This window comes from Ictidomys tridecemlineatus, chromosome 6 (genome assembly GCF_052094955.1).
Source record: "Ictidomys tridecemlineatus isolate mIctTri1 chromosome 6, mIctTri1.hap1, whole genome shotgun sequence".
NCBI lineage: Eukaryota > Metazoa > Chordata > Mammalia > Rodentia > Sciuridae > Ictidomys > Ictidomys tridecemlineatus.
The window spans coordinates 126,098,812-126,124,982 of NC_135482.1; the positions used below are offsets into that span (position 1 = coordinate 126,098,812).

At 35.2% G+C, this 26,171-nt stretch overlaps 1 long non-coding RNA gene across 1 annotated transcript; it reads right to left on the reverse strand.

The window, feature by feature from the left end:
- Positions 1-838: 838 nt before the first annotated feature.
- LOC110597139 (uncharacterized) lies at positions 839-25,306 on the reverse strand. The gene is made up of 6 exons (XR_013423291.1): positions 24,655-25,306; positions 18,936-18,999; positions 5,249-5,349; positions 3,878-3,993; positions 1,986-2,057; positions 839-1,122 (listed from the first exon to the last, which is right to left on the reverse strand). It is a non-coding gene; the product is annotated as an uncharacterized LOC110597139 (long non-coding RNA).
- Positions 25,307-26,171: the final 865 nt, after the last annotated feature.

A 26,171-nucleotide genomic window follows, 5' to 3' on the forward strand; every position in this document is an offset into this window, starting at 1 on the left:
CTAAAAATACAAGTTTTCCATTCAAATGAAACTAAAACCAAAAATATTCTAATATACTTATCAGTTAACAAAAAATAAAAATATCTACAGATTATTATTAAAATACAATATTTTATTATTTTACTAAAAATGGTAACAAAAGAGCTAAAATGAGAATGAATGCATTGACTTACACTTACAATTAGAAGTCAATATATAAAGCATACAGCATTTCCAATTCCACAGTGAAGAATAGTTCTGAATTTCATAAAGTTACAAGTTTTAGATGACTCTTCTACTTGCTTTTTCATAAAATCAATATAAACTCGCCCAAACAGTCTCAATATTATAAAAAGATAAATTTACAAAATTTCCTTTTTGGGTGGGAGGGAAAGGAGGCGACATGGGGGTAGAAAAGATGGTGGAATGAGAATGACATCATTACCCTAAGTACATGTACGAAGACATGAATGGTGTGAAAATACTTTGTATACAACCAGAAATATGAAAAAATGTGCTCTGTATGTGTAATATGAATTGTAATACATTCTGCTGTCAATATATAACAAATTACAACAAGAAATAAATTTAAAAAACAACTTTCTTTTATTTCAACATGCTACATTCTAAGTTAATGATTGTAATTATATTTCAGAAAACTAAATTATTATTTTTATTTATACTGTCAGAACAAATTATAAAGATGAGAAAACATGATATTAATGATGTGTATACAATATATATGATCTTGGAATAAAAAAAATACTGATTTCTAAAAACAAAATGTGCTTAAATAAATTAATATTGAAAAACCACCATTACTCAGCAAAAGATTCACTGATGATTTGTGATGCCCTGCTTTTCTGAAGAAAAAAAAAAATGTGACAAATCCTTGATGTTCAACCCACTAGGGCACAGTTGGCAATTAGGGTAAGGAATACAGAGTGCTTATTTCCTCAAATTAAAAAAACAAAAACAAATAAACAAAAAACAAGCAAGTAAAATATCAAAACTTTTGGTATTCTCTTGCACTTTATTAAATTCTAATCTTGCGAGTATCACATGTTACATGTAGAAGCCTATTTTTCCCCTGAGGACAAGATAGACCAATATTGCTAGGTACAGTTCATCATTTCATGTAACCTAGATGTAACAGATGAAAAGAAGCAATATGTAAACTATTTTTTCAATAACATACACATTTATGCATAGAAATTAATTTTCAAATAACCTTGGTCTACTGAGAACCTCTAATTTTCCAAGAAAAGAAAACTTTAACATAAAACCTCAACTTCTAAAGAAATTCTGTGCAAAAGGTTAAATTAAAATTATGTTCTAATATTTGAAAATACACTTCAGTAATCTGTATTGTTATAGAGTGCTAAACATATTTATTCTAAAATCCATCCTATACAAATTAATTTGGTTTAACAGTGAGTAAGGACAACAATTTAAGTTGAATATTAGGCTAGATGTAAAAAATAGTTTCTTGAACTTTAAAGGAATCACAGCATCTTGTAAGAAAAAAAATTAAGAAAAAGAAAAAGCTAAAACACTGGCTGCTTTTAGGGGAAAATGTCCTAGAACTGGAAAAAAAGGAATGAACATATTTGTGCACATTCAGAAATTCAACACACTTTGTGCTAGACATGGGGCTTGCTTCTGTCTAAATGGTAATTAATACTTTCAAGTCAACCTATTTTAAATGGACCAAGTCTGAAGATAACAAATAAAAAAAGTGGCTATGTCATCAAAATCAATATGACACTGATAAATTTTTATTAAACATTCAACCAGGTTCATACTTAATTTTTCCTTTTTAGTCATGCAAAAAGTGTAGCAAGTCTATGAAAAAAACTTAAAAGCAGCAGCAAAATACACTGATATTATTACCAGGCGATGTGACTGTGTCTAAGTGCTTTGGTTTTATTTTTATCTTTCTCTAGTTTCTAAATTCACATTTAAATCACCTTTACCATCTACTTCAGAATTTTATGGAAGATTACCTCCAAGTAAGTATGATGGAATCCCAAGCTTCTATAGTTAATGAAGAGATATTTGTCGGGCTAGATCATATCCTGAAGAAAAAAATCATTACAGAATTTGTGTATTGGTTTAAATTCATTCATTCCTCCCAGGTAAAATGAAACCCTCCCTATGACACAATACTATATAAGAATAGTTACTATCCTCACACAGTAACCACTTTTTAAGCATATGCTTTTTATGGTAGGATAACTAACATGCTCCCAAGGCCAATGAGCTAAAAAATATATATTACTTGTCAAACCTTTCTTCTACAGAGCACATATCTCCTCATAAATAATTATTCCCAGACAAAGTGGACCAAATTATCCCATATATTTTCCTAGCACTGAAGAAGAAGGAAGATATGAGTATAAAAGTGTCTTTAAAATGTTCTTCCTTAGTGCTTCCTTACTGTCCGAAAGCTATAAGAAAGATTCTAATTTTTCAACCTAACTTTCCTAGTGTGAATGTGTAAAGTGGTGGACAGCACACATAGGATAGTGTATTAATGACAACAAGGGAGCTCTGTGAGGAGCTCAAACCATAGAATAAAATGGTCTGGGCCATTTAGACAGAAGGGAGAAGATTGCAGTTTCAGTAGAAACTGAAAATAAATTAGTCTTATTTATATAAAAAAAAAGAAGAAAATGACTTCATTTCAGAGCCAGAAAAATGGGCTTCCTAAACTTAAAACATAGCCAAGTTAAGAGTAAAATTCCCACCTTAGTTTCTTACAGGCCTTGGTAGAAGTCCTCAGAAGACAGCAGTGTTTGCCTTGATAGAAATTACCCAAAATATGTACTTAAATGATGTAAAATCATTCCATTAATGAAAGGCAGCAAAAATACTAACAGGAGTCAAAATGATATCCAGGAAGGAGGAATCTTACATCTATTATATAAAACTATTTACAAAACATATCACTTCAGGAAATATGATTTTATTGTAATAACTGGCTTATTAACCTAGAAATATCATATCGAAAAGCAAATTGAGGTCTACAACTTTTGATAAAAAATAAAAGAAAATGCTGCAAAACTAAGTCAAAATCTTAAAATAAAATGGGCAATATCTAGTTTTGCCACATCTAATAGCTTTAGAGAACTTCATGAAAAAAACATTTGTACCTTCACTTATAAATACCACAAACAAAATTAAAAATTAATTATTAAGTTTCATGTTTCAAGTTTCCAAGGATATACTGGTTCAGGCAGAGACAACATTTGACTTCTGAGCATATCCACAAAGTCAGATTTTCCTCCTAAGAATAGTCCTGGATCAGTTTTTTTGTAACTTAACTGCCTAACTAAAGGGAGCAAGAAATGAGGAACATGATATATCTGCTTCAGGTAAAATGCATATTTCCCTTTCTTCCAGCTTCTCAGAATTTACAGGGTCAGATATGAAGATGCTCTAAGCAAAATGGGTTGCTCCATTCTAGAGTACCAACTAAGGCAGACTAATTATTAAGATTAAAAACATACAAAACAAATCCAACACACAAATAAAAACATCTCCACAGGAAAAAAAGGGTTAAGCTGGAAAAAGGAAGGAAAGCCATAAGCTACATCGTTAAATTGAATAGTGGGCATCTACTGGCTAGCAGGTACTATGTGGAACGTTTGTTATTATTTTTGATGGACCTATATTTTATTAATTTATATATATGCCGTGCTGAGGATCAAACCCAGTGCCTCACACTTGCTAGCAAGTACTCTACCAAGGAACTGCAACCCCAGCCATATTCTTTTCAAGTCATACAAAAAAAATACTATGATACATATATTTTCATCTGTATTTTACCGATGAGACAAGTAGGTTAGGAAATCAAATAAGGAACCCTAGGTCATGCAGCCAAGATGGGACTTACTCAGGTTTCACTCTCCATCCATCTGATGCCAAGCCTCTTTCCACACTGTCAAATCCACAACTTCATTAACTAATATTCCTGCTTGGCTTCTATCTGTGGACCAATACTGCAAAGAACTTCAAAAGAAAAAGAGGACATTGTCTTTGCACTCCAGGGAGTTAATATCTAGGAGGAATTCAGAAGAGTCAGATGCCTAGTTCACCAGGAGTAGTTTGGTGTATCAGAAGAATACTGGCTAGAAAGAAGAATAAATCACTTACTCTAGGTTTTGCTATTTATTAGTCATATGACCTTGGGTAAATAATAATTTCATTATTTTCTTATTTGCAAAGCATGCAGTATATCTACCTGAATTGTCTTACAAAATTAGTTCTAAGATCCAATTATGAATACAAGAGCCTTCTTAGTTGTAAAATATTTTGCAAATATGAAATGTTAATATTAGTATTTAAGAGCCTAGGTCATTACAGAATTGTAGGTAGATATCTAAATTCAGCAATAAAAGCATTTGCTGACTCATTTTTTTCTCTTCCTTTTTTTCTTTACTGTATTTGGATTTGTTTAGATAGTGAATGCACTAAGAGTGTGGGATTAACTCACTGGTTATGGGTTTTTCTCCCTGCATTGCACATGGACTCTAGCTAGCTGTGTCCTGTCAGGCCAGTCATGGAAGCCTGTTAACTGCTAGCCAAAAGTCAAATTAGTCCTAGTTCACTTTCCTTCTTCCCATTTATTCTTTTTCTCATGTTTTTCTCACCAACTATCACATGAAATTATGACTCAATGTTGCAGAGCCCACTCCCAAACCTAAATCTCTACCTCAAATTCTAAAATCATCCCAAGAAACACAAAAGGAATAACATTCTAGAAGTAGGTGATGAAGAACTTCTTTAAAGAAATTAAAAATTTAAAGGAAAAACAGCATCTGGCTGACTGAGTCTCATGAACTAGGTTAGCTAGTATCACAAGCATTTTAGAAAGCTAAAATAATCTTCCATCTTAAATATTAACACTTAATATTTAATATTATAATATAGTTTTAAAGTAATTATCACAAATTAATACAAATTCAGAATATTCTTTTTCTATAGGAAAAATGTATTCCCAATTCTAAACAACCAAATGAGCCCAAGAAAAAGAAAAGCTTTTTAGATTTCAAATACATTTGATAAAAAAAAAAAACATACTGAAAGTTTTCAGATGATTTCCAAATCTTACCTGTAATTTTAAACCAACCACTACAATAATGTCTAAACTAAGCTCAATGGACAAAACTGAAATGTTACAGGAAAAAATTCCACACAAATTAGTACAAACTAAAATAAAATGTCCCATGTTTTAAACATACCTACAATATAATCTCTCTCTTACCTTTTCAATCTCTCTTTCATTGTCTTATTCTAAAGAATCTAATTGTAGTCTCTCTGTTAAGTAATTTGGTTCCTATGCATGAAATCAAAGATTTCTATTACCTGTGGAGACAGAAATTAAAAACCAGAAACACAGGGCAAGACATGAAATAAGGATTTTGTCTTTCTCATATTAGTCTTATAAATAGCAAAATCATCAGAGTAAATTTTTCACTTATTTAACTTTTATTCAAGATATTTTCTCAATATCATCATCTATAACATTTTATAAAATTACCAAATTAAAACATATTAGTTCTCTTTATTTGAAAAAATGCCTTTATTTTCTAGCAATAACAGATAATTCCTTCAACCAATACTATGTTTAGCTTGTTTTGCCATAATTAGATATTATTCATGGGAGAGTGGAATTGCTGCATCAAAGTACAAACTAAATCGCAGGACATGGTGGGGCATACCTGTACTACCAGCAGCTGGGGAGGCTTAGGCAGGAGGATCTCATGATCAAAGCCAGCTTCAGCAAATTAGAAAGGCCCTAAGCAACTTAGCAAGACCCGTCCTTGAAACTAAGTAACTAAACAAACAAACAGGGCTGTTAATGTGGCTCAGTGGTTAAGCACCCCTTGGTTCCAATCCCTGGTACCAAAAAAATAAAAATAAGAATCTAAATTACTTTTACTATTTTGCACATTGAAATTTAAGAACTATCAAAATAACTAAGTTTTCTTGTTGGAAAAAGTGATTAAAACAAGACGTAACCATATGATGTAGTTCTTTATGGAAAAGAAGTCTACAAAATGTACATATTAATAGTTTTTCAATTAAATCTTTCTTGAATCACCTTTGCCATCAAACGGTATTTTCACCTTTAGTTGTATTTCCTTACCCTCCATTAATATTTTTCATAAAAATAAAAGAGAACTTCACTCTGAAGAAAACCATAATAGTTAAATAGCCATACATAGTTTAGCAGCCCTCATACATGAGTAAATTTCTTGAATTTTTTGTTATTTAGGTCACACAAATACTGCAATTAATGTAATGAAATCATAGCCTTGTCTGGATTTCCTCAGACATCCAAGTCCTGACTCATAAGTACTTCATTTCTTGTTGTCTTAACTCTGAAAGAGAGTAGACTGTATTTTTCATGAATGCTTTATTTAAAAATCATTTTCTTCTGAAAGCATTCTGACTATGACATTGGTAAAGTACCATGTATAACATCATAAAAAGAACTTTCATTCAACAGACTGACAACCACCTGAAATACTTTAAATACTCAAATAAAAATTTCACAAGTAATAGCACAATTATAAAATAGAAGTGTGTCCTGTGAACCTTAAAATGATAATGGCATTTACACCTTTAAGGACATTTTATTTAGTCAAAGGTAACTCAAAATGAATTCAAAGGGGGGAATATGGGCAGGGTATTATGGGTTAGTTAAAAATCAAAAATCACAAATTGCTTATTCAAGATATTGAATATGGCAATAGAAATGATTAAAAATACAAGGGAAAAAAGAAATGATGATGTTCAATTTATAGCTCTCATAACAAAATCTAACATATGTCATTCCTACATTAGATTTCCTGTCAAAAAAAGAGACAGATGTGTTTTGAAGAAGAAAAAGTGAGGAGAGCGTGTGTAGGTATCCCATAGTTGACTGCCTGGCTGGGGGTTGTGGCTTTGCCCATAGCCATAGGAAGAAAGAACATCAGGGAAAATAACTGGACTCTCATTCTTAGTCTTTTCATCCATCTCCCCCATCTCCTCCAGCTAACGCTACTCTTTCAAAAAATAAAAATAAATACCAGAATCCATAAATGGAAAAACAACAACAACAACAAAAAACTACCTAAAGAGCCACTTTAAGTAAATACAGTTGGAAATCCTTCTTACCCAAAGGCACACAATCAAACCAAGTAAAACAGTCTTGCTGACTGGTTGAGAGAAGAGCTCTGATGTGCTCAGCTTTCAGATGTTCCATTCCAGCCAGGGGCTCACTCATCTCCTTCACCTAGGCCACAGCCCACCATATCCTGACTTACAGCAAGCAATAAAATCTTCTAGGTGTGCTAAAGCTTTGTCTCATAATAAAATTGCTTCTGCACTCTGCAAGTAGTGATGCTTCATTACTCTTCTACTGATCTAGGGATATTCCTGGCTTTTTTATTTTTTATTTTTTCCCCAACCTCTGCAAAATGATACAAATGTTCTTTGTTCCTTATCTAACCTCTAAGATTCAGCAAGATGTTGTACTTTATACTCCATATGTATATTGTAATACGAATCATGCCAAAAGTCAAGTATATAACAAATTAATAATTTTTTCTCTTTTAAGATTTAATAAGAACTACTACTTTAGAGTTAATTACAGCAAAATGGGAATAACCCCATAAGCTATTTAAAATCAGGCAGTGGGCCAGGTTCACCCCATAGACTATATTTTGACAGACACACTTACATTAAAAAAAAAAAGAATCTGCCATGTTAAAAATAAATCATACAAAATGTTGTTTCCTTTTCCTACATTGTTACTAGATAAGTAGATCACAGAAATGTCTTAACTGCACAATATTTGAATCAAGAAAACATGGAGAAAATCTCTTGTGGCCAACTTGGAGTTAGTCCACTCATACTTGTTTAACTTTGGAAACTTTCTTAACATCTCAGATGAGAGGCAAATTCCCACAGGCCTCTTCTATCTTTGCATGTTCTGGAAGAAGAGGCATTTTCAGTTTTTGTTCTGCTCTTTGTATGCATGTGTGGGTATGGTTTTGGGGATCTAACCCAGGAACTCATGCATACTAGGTAAGGGCCTTACCACTAAGTCAGCTACAAATCCAGTCCCTGTACTATCTTTCCGTGTATCTTTTGAATACAAAGCCTTGAAATATAGAGACACTATCTCCTTCTTGAACAAAGGCCAAGTTTGCTCAGTCCATTATAAAGATTAGATTTCCTAAATTGGAGGTTTCTCATTTTGGATGTAACATCAACCCAAGCTACTCTGCAGAGCCCCTGTAACTTGGGAGTCAAGGGAAAAAAATCAAACATGTACTCATGCTACCTGCTGTACAGTGAGTAATAAGGTCCTTTGCTTCTGACCTGGGAGTCTTGTGTCTTCTACAAACAGCAATAAAACAGTGATTGTCTAGTTTATTAGCTTGCAAGTACTATAAAATTCCAAGACTTTTACAGTTCTTGAAACTGTGTAACTCAGCTTAGTCATTTGTAAAATGGTTGTGGCTCAACAGTCACACATGTGAGCACTGGGTTTGATCCTCAGCATCACATAAAAATGAAATAAAGATATTTTATCCACCTACAACTAAAAAATAAATATATTTTAAAAAAATATTATGAGGACTAAATGAATCAATACATACAAAGTTACTTAGAAAAGTACCTACATTAAAATATCTGGCAAATGTTATTATAATGATAATTATGATAAGTTTCAAATATATATCACTAGCTAAACAATCACATCCAAAGGATGAATGACAAGCTAAGGATTCTACCTCCTCTAAGAATAGAACAGGCTCTATTCTTAAAAACATTCTGCTCAATATTTTTTTAAAAGTTGAGTAGACTCTAAAATGTATTAACAAAAATTATGAATGACACAAATACTAACAGATAAAACAAGCAGCATTTCTTAAAAGTTGACATACTCAATAACTGACCTAAAAATACACAAATTTAACCAAGGTACAAATCTTATTCCAAAAATCAAGTATTTAAATGGACATTGATTACAACTTATATGAAATGAATTACAGTTCTGTTAACAATGTAACATGTCTAAAACTTAATTTCCAACCAGGTCTCATCTACAGTATGGCATCTAACTCCAAATACAACATTTTAAAGAGAAACTTCAGCAAATATTAATATTTAGGCAACCAGATTATTTTAGTATATAAAAAATAGAGAAACTTGAATTCTGTCAATGGAGAAAGAAAAATGTATTGGGAATGATAACTTTTCAAACATCTTTTGTAGGTAAAATATGTTATGCAAATATATGGCATAAATTTTGGTTGACTGATTTCAATTAATTCCAATTCCATGTAAGAAAAAATGTTCTATTGATTTTTTTCAAATGTTGGATATTATTCCATACTGTATGTATGTATGTATGTGTGTATATATGTGTGTGTGTGTATGTGAATATATACACACTCACACACACACACACACACACACATTTTCTTTATCCAATCATATGTTGAAGAGCACTTAGATTAGTTCCATAGCTTAGCTATTATGAGTTGAGCTGCTGCAAATGTTGATAGGGCTGCATCACTATACTCTGATAATTTTATTTCCTTTGGATATATACTGAGGATTGGGATAACTGGGTCAAATACTGGTTCCATTCATAGTTTTGTGCGATTCCTCAAAAAAAGTGGTTGCACCAATTTGCAGTCCCACCAGCAATGTATGATATGAGTGTACACTTTTCTCCACACCTTTACTAACATTTATTGTTACTTGTATTCTTTTGTATTTCATTTTTATTTAATTATTAATATATAAAGTAAATGTATTTATGAACTTTGATATACCATACATAGATGGGGTATAATTTCTTTATTTTTCTGATTGTACATGTTGTAGAATCACATCAGTAATGCAGTTATATATGTACAGAAGTTAATAATATCTGTTTCATTCTATGTCCTATCTCGACATTCCCGTCCCTTCCATCATTCTGCTCTACCTAATCTAAGATAAATCTATTCTTCCGTTATAGTGAATTAGCAACTGCATATCAGAGAAAACATTAGTTTTTGGCTTTGGGGGATTGGCTTATTTTGCTTACCATGATATTCTCCAACACCATTAATTTACTAGCAAATGCCATAATTTCATTCTTCTTTAAAGCTGAGTAATATTTCATTGTGTATATGTACCACATTGTCTTCATCCATTTATTTATTGAAGGACATCTAGGTTGGTTCCATAGTTTAGCTATTGTGAATTGGGCTACTATGAACATTTATATGGCTACATCACTGTAGTATACTGGTTTTAAATCATTTGGGTATAAACCTAGAAGTGGGATAGCTGGGTCAAATGGTGGTTCCATTCCAAGTTTTGTAAGGAATTCCCATACTGCTTTTTCCTCTACATCCTCAAAAACACTAATTATTGTTTGTATTCTTGATGATTGCCATTGTGACTGCAATGAGATGAAATCTTAGAGTAGTTTTGATTTGCATTTCTCTAATTGCTAGAGATTATGAACATTTTTCCATATGTTTGTTGATTGATGGTATTTCTTCTGTGAAGTGTCTATTCAGTTTCTCAGTTCATTGATTGATTGGCTTATTTGTATTTTTGGTGTTAAGTTTTTTGAGTTCTTTATATACTCTGGAGATTAGTACTCTATCTGATGTGCATGTGGTAAAGATTTCCTCCTAATCTGTAAGCTCTCTCTTCACATTGTTGTTTTTCTAGCTGAGAAGCTACTACTCAGACATAAAGAAGAATGAGACTATGGAATATGCCAATAAATGGATGAAACTGGAGAATATCTGCTAAATGAATAAGCCAGTCCCCCAAATTGCAAATGTCAAATGTCTTCTCCAATAGTGGATGCTAGCACACAATGAGGTTGGGGAGAATAAGAGTTCAGTGGATTGGACAAAGACAAGGAAGGGAAGGGAGAGAGGACAGGAACAGGAGAGACAGTGGAATGAATTGGACATGACTTTACTACATGCATATATGAACACATGACCAGTGAAACTCCACATCATGTATAAGCACAAGACTAGGATCCTAAATCAAATGTTATACTCCTTGTATATATATAATACATCAAAACATACTCTACTGTCATATATATGAAAAAAGAATGAAAAAATAAATAAAAACTATAAACAAACAGAACACCAGTAGAGGAAGAAAAACAGGGGAGGGAGAGAAAAGCGAAAGGATAAGTAGTGGGGACTCAAGTGGAGCAAGTTATATTCCATGCATGTATGATTATGCCAAAATGAACATAACATATAGCTGTGTATAGCTATAATGCTCTAATAAAAACATAAAAATAAAAATATTTATTGAACAAATGAGTGAATGAAATTAAAACTAAAAAAAAAAAAGTTGGAGATTGAAAGTTTTTCATTCATGGAAGTTTTTGAAAGTCACTAGCCAGGACTACCGATTGAAACTCCCTCCTGCACATTAAGATGTCTTTCAAATTTCTTGTCCATACAAAAGCAAAGACACAGGTAATTTCTTCATGTTTCTTGAATATTTCATTCCTATCTTCTCTCCTTATATTTCTGTTCCATTTCTACTAAGCCACTTCAAACTGGCAATTTTTTCTTAAGATTCAATCTGGCTTTCTGATTTAACTCTCTGGTTATTCCTTCTTTGTACAACCTTCTTTGTTCAAAACAGTTCAACAGACACTCTCGGGTAATAATTGCAACCCCTTGGGGATTGGAGATGTGGCTCAAGCGGTAGCGCTTTTGCCTGGCATGCGTGTGGCCCGGGTTCGATCCTCAGCACCACATACAAACAAAGATGTTGTGTCCATTGAAAACTAAAAAAATAAATATTAAAAATTCTCTCTCTCTCTCCCTTAAAAAAAAAATAACTGCACCCACAGTTGATTTGGAGGAAATTTTAAAATTTCAAATTTCCCTTTAATTCTTGGATTTCTGGACTCTTCTTACTTATTTTGCCATTTAGCAAAACCAAAGGATGTCCATGGCTGAAGAATGAGCACATGAATTAACATCATTAAACAATTGATAATGAGCTTCTTTCTTAAGAATTTGTTACCTCAATCGGTCTTAAATCTTTCAATTAGCCAAGAAGATGACAAGGACTATACCGGCACAGACAAAAAACACTCATCAAAACAAAAAAAGCAAGTGTGAGAGAGGAAAAAAGCAAAACAGAGATTGGAGGTTGAAGTGAGACTAGGGAGAAAACTACTTATGATGAACACCCCAGATAAATTCTTAATGTTAGAAATTATTAACCTGTCTTCATTCCAAACTCCTAATTATGACAGGAAAACTCTAATACATTCTTGCAAAAGCAAAAATGATACACATAACAACATAGATTAATCTCAAATGCATGGCTTATATATGAGGTATCCCCCCAAAAGCTCCTGTTTGAGACAACACAAAAATTTTCAGAGATGCAATGATTAGATTATGAGAGGGTAATCAAATCAGTGAATTAATCCACTGGTATGGATTAACTGGGCAGTAAGTTACTAGGGTGTGTCTGGATGAAGTAGGTCACTGGGGGTGTGCATATTGAGTTTATATTTTGTCCCTGTTGAGCAAAGAGCACGGCCCACCCCCACGTCTCTTTTTCTCTCTCTCTCTTTGCTTTCTATTTCATAGTTGTTTTGTTCTGAGCTACCTCCCTGCACCATGTCCTTCCACCAGGATATTCTACCTCTCTATGAGTCCAGAGCTATGGAGTTGACCATCTAAGGACTGAGACTTTGAAACCATGAACCTCAAATATTTTTTTCCCTCCTCTAAGTAGTTATTGCAGGTCTTTTGGTCTCAGTGATGCAAAGCTAACTAAAACAAAAGTTGGTACTGGGAATGGGGCCATTGCTCTGACTAACTTGACTGTGTGTGGTTCAGAAGCCTTTGGTGCTGGTTTGAGGGAAAGGAATTGTGAAAAAATTGGAGATGAATCTGGAAAAGCTTTAAAACATCATATATGGAGCTTAGTGGATGATTCCTGCAGGAGTGCATAAGACCAAAATGCCAATATAATTGTGGAGAGTAAGACTGAGAGCATGGGGTTTCAGAGGAGGACTCTACTGGAAATTGAACTACAGGGCATTTATGTTATTTTATGGCAAAGAAGTTCTTTACATTTTCCCCTTGTCAGAGAATTTCTGAGGATGACCTTAAAGGAAATGGTCTAATTAATCTGGCAGAAGGAATTTCCAGGCAGCACAGCTTTCAGGCAGTGGTAATGATATTGCTGATGGCTTTCAGTCAGGTTTACTGTGATAATCAGGAGCCAAAACCAAGGCAGAAAGTTTTGAAAAATTTGGAACTTGCCCAGAAAAATCTGTGTAAAACTACGGCTCAGGGAGTTTTGTTTAGTAAAGACAACATAGCCACTAATGAGATGCTAAGTACTTTTCACAAATACAATAGAAAAGATGACTTGAGGGCTTTTCAGAAATTGGCAAGACAATTCCCATTTCAGGCTCACGCACATGTAAAAATAAAAAATTATTTGAGAAAAGATGATGGGGATGCATTATTGCACAGTGGGGCTTAGGAAATTGTTTGACCATGCTGAACTGCACAGGTGCTCAGAAGCTGCTACAACCATGACACTAAGAGGAGACTTGGCTACCTGGCTACTTCTCAAGATGGTAGCAGACCTGGGCTTCAACCACATGGTGCTAGTTTATAGGAATCGGGAGTTAGAGGGTCATAGAGGCTTCCTCTGAGATTTTATAGGAAGGCTTTGGAAGCCTTGCAGACTGCAGCCATTATTCTATGCCATTATATGTTGGATATATGTCACTTGATTTTGATCTTTACTTTCATAGCTAAGAGTACGCTTTAAGTCTCAGATGAGGTTTTGGACTTGGACTTTGGGGCAAGGCAAGACCAGTAAAGACTATAGGGACTGCTTGGAAATGTACTAAATGTACTTTGAGTGGTGAGATGGATATTAGCTTTAGAGGGGTTAAAGGGAATGCTATGGTTTAGATATGAGATGTCCCTCAAAAGCTCTTGTGTAAAACAATGCAAGAAGTTTTAGAGGTGAGGTGATTAGATTATGAGAGGTATAAACTTATCAACACATTAATCCACTGAAATGAATTAACTGTGTGGTAACTGTAGGCAGGTAGGGTGTAGCTAGAGGAAGCAGGTCACTGAAGGTGTTACTTTGGCATTTATATTTTCTGATTGTGGTGTGGGTGCACTAGTCTAGTGCTGGCTTGCTCTCCTGTGCTTCCCTCCACCCCCACTGCTTCATAGTGACCATGCCCACTGCTTTCTAATGATACTTCAGGTTATCAGTGATGAGTTCTGCTTCCTCACATGTTGCAGTTTGAACCTTAGAGAAGCACGTTAAGGCAAGCATGTAAAGCAGGGTTTATTAAAAAGAGGTAACATAGACTTCTCCCTGGAGGGAGAAGGGGAACATAGTTGGTATCCTGGTATCTCAAGAAGTGAGGTGTTCTGCTCTTTTCATATGTCTTAGGCTTTCTTTTTTTTTCCTGCTCTCTTCCCCTCATCTCTCTCTTTACAGCATAGGTGACTACACCCAGGAAAGCTAGGTGGGATGGCCAAAAGGTGGGAGACAGATGGGCTGAAGGGGGAAGGGCAGATGGAGCAGCCTAGAACATGCTAACTAACAAACTTAGGGCTCCCTGTAGGAAGGGGCAGTTCCTGGGAGAGGTTACATCAGCAAGAAGTAGAAGCAGGGGCAAGTTCTTGATAAGGGTGGAAAAGGCTCTGAAGGAATTGACATTTCAATACCTCAGGGGACTGTCTCATACTGCCTGGATTCACTCAAAATTGGCCTCCTTGATTCAACCTGATTCAATTTGCCTATCTATACTGACTGCCTGTCTAATTCTGGCTTCACTAGTAAACAAGTCCTGAGCTACTATTTCTGCAACATGCCTTTTGCATGATGTTCTGCCTCACCTTGGGCCCAGAGCTTTGGAGTCAGCTGTCTCTGGACTGAAACCTCTGAAACTGTGAGCCAAAATAAACTCTTCCTCCTTTAAGTTGTTATTGTTGGGCCTTTTGGTCACACCAATGCATAGCTAACTAAAACATTATGTTAACTGAAAAACTCTGATTCAAAGGCTACATACCACATGATTCTATTTATAAAACAGACTTGAAAAGTAATAGAAAACAGATTAATGGATACACAGGGACTGGAAGATAGGCGGAAGGACTGAGGAAAAGCCACATGAAGAAATTTGGTGAGGAAAATGTTCTACATCTTAATTGTAGTGGTGATTACACAACTGTATGTTTGTCAAAATATGAAGATCTAAACACTAAAGAGGGGTGAATTTTATTCCATGTAAATAACCTTGGACTGCAAAATAGAAAAATAAAACTCTTTGAAAAAACTCTGTAATAATCAGTTACGAAAATATGGTTGTGTAACTAATAAACATAATAAAAATAAACATATTAAGATTTATCAGAATTATTTCTAGAATATAGTAATTAATCTTACCTTAAATTCAAATGTCAAATCAAGCAGCTTGATTTTTATAAATAATAGATTTTCACTTTTACATGAATAGTTATCATGTAAAAAATAAAATTATCCAGTCACATGCTACTTTTAAAATTATCTTCCTTTAAGACATATAATTCCAATAAAAATATTGTTTTTTCATTAGTCACATGTCCTATATTTTGCTACCAATTGTGAGAGTATGTTTGCACTTAGAATTGGTTCAAAGACAGAAAAACAAGTCATCTCCAAAAGAAAAACAGAACTTCTTTTAATGTAGGATGAATAAACATGTACTTCACCTTATTTTAGAATTTGGCTTTTTTTCAGCTAACAAGATGTTGTCAAGATACAATTAGAGGAATGTCTAAGAGAACAGATATGTAAACTCTAATACCAATTAGAAATAACAAATTGCATTGCCTTTTTCCTGTTTGTAGAATAATCTCAGCAACAGACATGTGCGATTGGGAATATCATGACACTCTTAAAGTTACAAATAAGCAAAGTGTCACAAAAGAGAAATTTTAAAGTCATACTTTTGTGGAAGTATAAGAAATTGATGAAAAAAAAATTTTGTTTTTTTCGTGGTACAGGGATTGAACCTAAGGTTGCTTATCCACAGCCTGAGCCACATCCATAGCTCCTTTTATATTTTATTTAGGGACTTATTCTTGATGAGGTGCTTAGGACCTTGCTAAATTGCTGAGGCTGGCTTTGAACTCATGATCCTCCTCCCTCAGCCTCCCAAGCTGCTGGGATTACAGGCATACACCACTGTGCCCAGAAAGAAAATTGAACTTTAACACTATTTTATTGGGAATAACATAAAGTGTGTAAAAGAAATATTATTTTTAGTCAAACAGACATACTCCAAACCATACACAAGGTAAAATGTAATGAAATATGAATATTTACAAAGTTGTATGACTGTAAAAAACTAACAAGACATTATTCCCTGCCCTCTGTTCCTTTTGATTGTGCTAAATTTGCAAAGGGTTGAAGGAGACAAGAAAACACCAGAGACAGCACACTTCATGGAGTTTGCAGGCTCGGCATGAACACACGCATCACACATTGGGGCCTGGGGAAGGGAAGCTATGAGGGACCACCTCCATGAGGATCTACACACTTTGGCACTCCCCAAGGGAAGAAGAAACATGTCACATGAGATTTGACACAAAATGTCTTATGTGGTGCACTGTACAAAATCTCTCTTCCATTTTCTTTAAAACAAACTACAATAAATATATGCAGTACTCCTGTAGTTGGGGCTGTGTTTCATTATATGAAAAGTTCTATGGTTCATTCATGAGTTAGTATTCACAGCAAGCTAAAGGGTGGGATTTTAAATTTGAAGAGTTGGAGTTTTCATTAAATCATAAACCTTCAATCCGTGCTGTTTAAGGGTATATATTGGGGAGGAAACGGACAAAAGGAACTTGTAAACTTTTGTTATGTTTTCCAATGCAAAGAAGTAAAACCATCTAGGTTGGTTATAAAACCCAGAATCTCAAAAAAGACTTTGATTCAATCCACTTCCCTCCGTTTTTTATTGCAAAAAGACCCAGAAATATGTGGTTTGTCCATGTTGTATTCATGGTATATCCATTAGAAACATTTATACTAAGATATATTAATTAATTAAATGTCAATTTTAACTTGTGTTGAGCATTATTACATTAAAGCATTCAACTATTGAGAGTTTGTTTTCCAAACCATATATATCCACTCCCAATGTTCAAAATTAAACATATTATTATTTCCCAATCAAGAATTAAATAAAAGGGCTGAGGCTGTAGCTCAGTGGCAGACCACTTTGCCTAGCATGTGTTCAATCCTTAGTACCACATAAAATAAACAAATAAAATAAAGGCATCCTCTCCATCTACAACAACAACAAAAAAGAAAGAGGATCACTAGTTCAAAACCAGCCTCAGCAACAGCTGAGGCACTAAGCAACTCAGTGAGACCCTGTCTCTAAATAAAATATAAAATAGAGCTGGGGATGTGGCTCAGTGGTTGAGTATCCCTGAGTTCAATTCCTGGTGCCCTCCCCCCCAAAAAAAGTTTAAATTTTAAAAAAGGATCTATAAAATTGAGCTAGAGCTAGACATAAGTCTATCTGGGATGTTTCTTCCAATGTAATAGTGAAGAATCTTTCCAAATATGAAATGGTATCAAATGGATGCAGGTTGAAAACTAATTTTGATTATATGAAAAACAAATTATACAATGATATAGATGGAAGTCATATCTGGGGCCTCCAGTGAGCTATTCATTCTTTCATTCAACATTTATTTATGGAGTTCCTACCATGTGCCGAGGCACTTTTGTAAGCATTGAGCTAGAGTACAGAACAAAACAAAATCTCTGGCACCTTGTAATATACATTCTCACTTAGGGAACAGATGAAAAATAAGTAACTTTCTAAAATGTTAGTTGGTTATGGTGGTATGGAGAAAAGTAAAATATGGTAAAGGATATAAAATATGAACAGCAAGGATCTGCTGTTTTATACAGTGCATTGAGAGGAGGTTTCCCCAAGAGGAATACACCAGATCAGAGATATCTGAGTACAGAGCATTCCAGACAGAGAACAGAGAGAAAATGTCTGGAGTAGAAATCAGTTATCTTACTTTGAGGCATATCAAGAATGCCAGTGTATCTAGAGTAGACTGAATAAAAGGAAAAATGAAAAGACACAGAAGTTAGTATTTTATTCTGAGAGATATAAGCAGCTGTTGGAAGGTTTACATAAGACTAACATACTGTATGAAGCATCAATTGTGGTATCTGTAACAGTTCAGGTAGGAGACAATGTTATATTTGACCATGTTGGTATTATAAACCAAATATATATGCATGTGATTCAATACATGTAATATATATATAAAGCAAATTAATAGATACATGTACATGTATACACACACACACACACACATAAAATGAGATCATTTCTGTATTGCTCTTTAACTAAAGGCAGACTCCAAAAGGAAGAAACAAAAGACAAAAGAAAGTGAGAGTTAGAAACAGGTTCACAGATGAAAATCAACCAAAACCTGGAACATAAGTTTGGGTGAAGTAATAGTGAGAATAGTTCTGAAAGATGCTTGGGGTCATTTTTAAATGAGATGATTTTATGACAGTATACATATGCTAAAATAATAAGATATTTGGATTAGTGTACTGTTAACTTCCTCCTCATGATCCACCAGTGAGAAATGTTAAGCTTCTCCAAAATATGTCTGTCATCGATTTCTTTTTCTTCTCCTTGAAATATACTTTAACAAAGTTTGTTTTTCTTAAGCTTTAAATAAAGTTACAAAATCATGGCTATGGTTGTAATATGTGTTCTAAAATATTACAAAACAAAATTATGCAGAATGCTTTCATAGAATATGCTTTCAAATAACTTAAAAATTGAGAAAAAAGAAAAAATCAATGCATACCAGAAAAACTTTAAGTTATTTTGTAGTAGCATCCTTTGGGGAAGTCAAAGTTAATTTCTTTAACCTGTTGGGGAAAAAAAAACACACAAAAACACTTGTGACATTCTAATGGTACAATCTTTTAGACTTACCTTACAAAAATCTTCAAAAGGAACTGCAAAAGACTTAAGTAAATTTTAAATCAACATTATCTTCCACAAAGTATATTTTAATTGAAAGAAATTGAGGAACATTAATAAACTAAACATGCTGAGAGCTTTTAAACCCCTGGGAATTCATTTGCTTTATAGCAATGTGCTTTCTCAACATTAAATTTTATCCACTCTTGCTAATGAAAATAATTTGTCATAGCAGAGAAGAATGAAGACAACATTGTCCTATGACATCTTAATCAATATAAAGAGAGGGTATATCCTTAGTGGATAGTAGGAAGAGGAAAGAGTGCAACTGATTAGAAAGCTGAAAGCTAGCTGGAGTTGAGTACTGGTCCAAGAACAACTGTTTCAGATGCAAAGGAATCCCCTTGGAGACTTATGGAGAAAATGCGTTTAAATAAAAATTTAGATAAAATTTAAGTGAACTAATTTTTGAATTTAAAGTGTATGTGAAAAGTTGGGAAATTTAACATAACACGACTTACAGGGAGTAAACAAAGTTCACCATTAAAAAATGAAAAAGTAAAAGTGAATCATAAGCTACAAATAACCTAATTACAATCTTTTTTTTTAAAATTGAAATAAGCATGATGTCAGTATACCCCATTTTAGAGCACAGATATATTCAGTTAAGTAGGCTGCTAGGAAAATATCTGTATGAATAAACATAATACCTAGTCAATTATAAAATGGAAATTATACTTCTAAAATTAATTAGGCACATACTTCATAATACTTCCTTTGAAGAAACAGCAAATTAGCAAAGCAACTATATAAAGAAAAAAATATTTTTAATGATTAATTCTACTGCAAACAACTCACCACATACATATAGGTTGACTTTGTTTTGTTTGAATATTACTCTTATTGCACCTAATACAGAGAAATATTCTCTAAAACCCTCTCTATGGCATCTCAATATTTTAATATTAGCTTCTTAGTCATAATTTTTTTTCCATTTTACCAAAGCTCATCACTTCTTTGTTTGTTTTGTCTAAAAAATTTAGGGCAGAGAATAGATAGATGGGCAGAGCAAAAATAGTATATATAAATGATAAGCAAATACACAAGTGGAAGTATTTTATCAAGAGAGAATATCTACAAGCAAAGAATTTCTATAGGAAAGAATACACTATGAGTATTTATATAATTTAAAAATGATGAATTTTCACAAAACCAGTGCTTGGTTTAAAAAAAAAAAGTAATGGCACTTTTAGACACTCCTTCTAGCTATGTTTAAAATGTAAGAGAAAACTGAACAAAAAGTAGTTGTGGGGTCTACTTCAAAGTTCTGAGAAAAACATGAAGTAGTTAAAAGTTTGGAAGGAAATCTTAAGAAAACAATAAAAATGACCTGATAGGCCTCATGAGGGGGAAAAATGCCCAAAGAATTTATATTATTCTGCTTGATAAAGACTATACAAAAGATACAACACTAGTCCAAGTATATGAAGAAATAAATAGTCAGATCTAAGAAAATGTTATTGCATTCAAAGTAAAAACAGATGTAGCCAATAGCATGCGAAATTCAAATTAGGCATTAAGCTAACCTGCAAACCACAAACATTGTGATATGTTTTTTTTGTTTGTTTTGTTTTTTTTTGTTTGTTTGGTTTTTTTTTTAGTTTCAAGCACCTGAATTACCATTACAGAAGTCTTAAGAATACAAGCAGCTCTTTCTGGGTTGGATTTCCTCCAATTTGTTGGAACTCTGAATTAAAGGCCACATCTAAAAGGCTTCTATCAGAAACGTATACAAATATTAAGATCTCATTGGACGAATAAAATAAATAGGCTTTTGTTTATCAAGCAGCAGTATGTATTTGGGCACTCCTTAGAACATTTTGGGTCCCTTCATTTATTGATATGAGTACTATTACTTATCGAAAAGCTTTGAAAATAGTTGGAGTATGCCAAAAATTAATATTCAGTAGTTGAGTTGGAACAGAGAGCATTGCTGAATTCAACTAGGATTTCCAATTTTGTCTACTAACAATCATGTCAAGAAAACTTCTTAGTGAAGTGTGTCCTAAATCATATTCTTTTCTTAAAATCAATGACCACTTTCTGATTTAGTTCAGAGAGGCAGAAAATATATCATGTCCATCATTCTAGGTTCTATATCAGTTCTATATCAGTACTATAACTAATAGCAGATTTAACATGAGACTCTCAACACAGAAATAGAATAAGGGTGATGAAGCAGAGCAGACTATAAATCCTCTTAAAATCACAAAGAATATCCTTTTTATGTAAATCCATTCTGTATCTGTCACATCTTCTCTTGAAATAAAAAAATAGTTGGTAAATTCGTTTAACTACATTCATTACAGTGTTACATTCTCTACAAATCTCTATCAAACCAGGTGTTACTTTGACTATTTACACTTTTCATAAAGCATAAGCATACCTATAAGCTAATAGGTATTTTGTTTTGTACTTTTCATATCTTGTTCCCACAAAGGAAATATCACTTCTCATCACAGGTTATCTGTATAGACAAAAATGTCTATATTCTCCCTATTTAAGGTTCCTAGAAAGTTACAAATTTTTAAGCAAAACTACTACACTATTATGAGTGCAAAGAAAACTCCAATGACAGTTTACTCAGACAGAGCTAGTTTATAAATCTATTCATTTCATAATGTAATTAAGGCCTTTCTTTCCACTTCAGAATATGGATTCTATGAAAATGATATCCCAAAGCATAATTTAGGCCATTTGGAAAAAAACAATTGCAAGAAGTTCATAACTGTTATTTGTATATCTTCTCCTTTAATTGCTCTGTTTATTACAATACTCACTAAAGTGGAATGGTAACATTTTATCAGCTATGTATAGAAACTAAAATTTATCACATTCCCATTCAAATTGAATGTTAAAAATGATTTCCTGAAAAGCCTTTTTATTCTGTGTGCTTAAAGTGAGCTTTAAGTTGAACTTACATTAAGTGCTCTCTTTTCTTTTATTTAATTTTTAGAGAAGAGAGAAACAGTAGGTTTTTTAAGGAAGTATTAAGTTGACCAAACCACTGAACATGTGTCAAGTTAAGTAATGGAAGGAATGAAGGAAGGCAGGAAAAAGGACTTTAAAAAGCTCTAAAGCTCATATAAAATTTGTTTTAAAACATTTCTTTTTTAGTTGTAGGTAGACCTTTATTTTATTTTTATGTGGTGCTGAGTATCAAACCCAGTGCCTCACACATGATAGGGGAGCCCTCTACTGCTAAGCCACAACCCCAGCTAGCATATGAAATTTTATGGCCCTAATGATCACTTTACATAACTTTATTACATAACTTTATATTCACTGTATGAATGTAGATGCAAATGAATCAAAACTGTAAATTGTGTTTAACTACATTAATCAAACACTACATTTAAAAACTCCAGTACAAGACTAGGGCTCTAGCTCAGTGGCAGAGTGCTTGCCTAGCATGGGTGAGGCACTGGGTTCAATTCTTAGCACCACATACAAAAATACGCAAATAAAATAAAGGCATGCTGCCCATCTACAACTACAAAAAATAAATAAATAATTTTAAAAATTCCAGTACACTGAGAGTATATATATCCATAACTCATAGTGATAGAAAGAAAAAATAAACGGGCCCCTTGACAACATAAAACATTTGCCAAGGTATGGCACGATGCAAACTTGAAGATGAAATTATCTCAAAGTTCATATTCAATTCAGCTTTGACCTCTGATGCAGATTTCCTATTAAACACATCCCTCCCTGTCTCCACTGCTGCCTAACAAAGCTATTTGAGATAGGAGACAGTGCAAAGATGTGCCTTCCAGGCAAACTTTTGTTTTCTAAAGTAAATCTCCCCCAAATACTTAAAGTTGGAAATGTCCACTTCTTTGGAAAGTGTCCACTTCAGGATGTCACATTTCTCCTTTGAGCATACCTGCTACTATGTAACTATCCTTCCAAGTAGACTGTAGTCATATTGGGAGGCAGATCTTTTTAGCATTTCTAAATCCATAATCACTGCAAATATTACACTTTACACACTCTCACAGGTATGTGACCCTCTCCTCTTTCCCACCCCTTCTGAAACTCACCCAGGCCCCTTGGTGCTCCTCATGTTGCCAATGCCTGCCCACCTGGAAGCAACCAGTATTCAGTATTAGAGGAATAATCCTCAAGATCAAGTAATTGACTGAATTTCAACGTGTGGTGAGAGGAAACCTGTGTGGGGGGAAGCATAGGAGCAATACAGATAGCAGCTGTCCTTTAAGGGGTTTAAATCTGTTGGTTAAAAAGCTGAGTAAACAAATACACAGATGGGTCTAGTTCTTGGCTATTCAGGATTCTGAGGTGCCTCCCAAGGTGGCCAATTTGGCCTCTCTTGACTCATTCTCATGCAAAATGCCCTTTGGTTCCCCTTTTCAAAGCCCCAGCCCTGTACACAGCCTTTCTCTTCCTATTCAGTCTAATCAAAGTGTCACTCTATATGCCAGGTGCCTTGAAAGCACCTACCTAAGAGCACTCAGAGTTAGGACAGGAAGGCAATTTTTCATCCTTGGGCTACAGACCCAAACACCCACACCAAGGGTGGGCCCACTTCCAGGTCAGGGCTAGGGAGAAGTCTGGCCTCAGGGAAGGGGAGAGAGGCAGGTGCCACTCCTGCCACCCCAACAACTGCTGCCACACTTGCGCCTCAGCAAGCAGGAAGGGTCCTAGGGACCTTTGCTTTGCCAGGAGAACCTTTGTGGACCTACAGATCAAAGCCAAGGAAGAAGCTCTCCTTTTGCCAGAGGTGTCTGTGCCCCTCCCACATTTCCTCTCTGAATATCCTAAAGCATGATTTCACTCCAAATCCACCAAAAGTAAGGATTTCCACACCAGGACAGATCTGGGGGGAAGCAGGCAATGCTAGGGCATGAACTTGGGAAAGAGCTCCCTCAGGGGCAGCAATTAAGATATAAGATTGTCCTGAAGAGTCACTAAGAGTCAGGAGTTTCTTTACTGTCCTTTCTTGTGCAAAGAAAAGTACTTTGGAAATGAACGCCTCAGAACCTAATTTAGGAACAAGAAGCATGCACTAGCCCAACTGAATAAAGATCAGCACTTGGATCAATAAAGTGTGTGCTTCTAAACCAACACGTTTTTACTGTATTTCTCTAGGGTGGTGGGGGGAGGGAAGAGGAGGAAAAGACAAGAAATAATTTTAAAAAGAACAGTAAATAAACACACATCTGGTGTTTTCACACATTTTCCCCCAGCTGCGGTCTCTCTGGAAGATGTATTTCGCTTATGCAAAACTAAAAATCCCTGAACCAACAGCGAAACTCTCCTTTCTCGACTCCTCCTTCCCCCATTCATAGCAAAATGCAAAAGAACCACAAATGGTGATGACCCCAAGGCTGAAGCAAATTTGACTCCTTACACTCGCCCCCTGGCGCGGAGAGCAGGCGGCGGGGCTAACCTTTGCTGCGGCGACGGGAGGAGCACGGAATCAAGTCGCAGCCTGAGGGGGGGGGGGGGCTGAAGGTAGCTGGGACAGCGTGCAGGGCGGAGGTCCAATGCCCCAGAATGGGGGCAAAGAAACTTACCGCGACCGAGGACACAGTCGGCAGCGACCCAGAAGATGGCACCCGCGGTTCCCAGACAGACGACCCCAAACCACACACAGCCACGCGCGAGTCGCTGGCAGCTGCTGCCGGCAGATGGAGGCGCGCCTGGATGGGGACGGAGGAAACCACAGCTGGCTGACCCGCCGCCGCAGAAATAGCCACAGCTGGCTCTCGCTGGCGGACTTCGAAGGCTCTGTGCTTGAGGCCTGGCGAAGCTGCAGCCCTGGAGTTCCCTGAGCCAGCCGGCGTGTCTACCGCTTTTTCGGAAGCGCAGAGGCCGGCGCCTTCTCTTGCTACTACTCCCCCGACCCGGATCTGCTGCGTGTGTGTACGGAGGCGCTAGGGGGCGTGCGGACACACCTGGGTCCTCGTGCTGTTGGCAGTGCAAACTGTTCACTCACCCTGTGCTGAGCTGCCTCTTTCCCAAGGGGCCCATTGGAGGGGAGACGAAACTTGCTTGTTTTGTCTTGAAGCTGTTACTGTAGTCCTTGTTCTTGATCCCAAAGTGGTTAGGAAGTAGCCAGATAAGATGCCTGTCTCCCCATTCCACCTATCCCCCACTGTTTCCCAACTTCAAGGGAGGGGAAAATGCCAGGCAGAATATTGTTGCAACTGTCAGTGGAGCCTCCAGATTGATGTCAGTTCACCTGCAATGTAAATAACTTGCTGGAGAACTTGTTTGTTCTGCATCCTATCTTCCCCCCCTCCCCACCCTTCTGCCCACCTTCTGTTCTGCCTCCTCTTGCTTTCCCCAGTTGGCGAGTCAAGGAAATGGGGTGAGGAAGGAGAGGAGAACAAAACCACATACTGTATTGGCAAAACCAAGTTGCCTCTGCTGCTTCTTGGCAGTCCCCAAATAGGTCCTCTCAGCAGATGTAGCTGCTGGCAAATGAACCGGGATCCCACGTGGATCTGCAAAAGGCATTTAAAGAGGTTCCAAGGAAAAGTTAAATGGGATCACAGCAGTTTCAGCAAGCGGACCTCGATGCTCCCTCACAAAAAGTTTATTTGATTTCTAGTTTATTTTATGATAAAACCACCAATCAACAAAATCTGAAACACTGCTCTTTTGCTGTCCCAAGGAAAGGTAAATTCATTTGGACTGATGTCTGCTAGAGAATCTTGTGCAAAATAAACCACACGAAATAAGACTAACTAAAGATATTTTGAAGAAAAGTGAGGAACATGAATGACACACTAGAAATGTTGGTTCAATTTTAAGGATAGTCTGAGTGAGCCGCATGGATTTTTAGTTATTTGTTATAAAAATGTAACGAATAATTATAAATATTCACATACATAATCTGTTTTCTCCAGAACTTTGAGTCGAACTTTTGAGTCTAATAAGCGCTATCTTATTGGAATATTTATGACTTACACCTAAATTTTAACTCACTTGTTAGATGTCTGGAAGATCACAATTTTTAAAAATAATTTTTCCTCCTAAAGATGCCTCCTTCAAAATTGTATTACTCCAAATAGACTGTTCTCTTGCC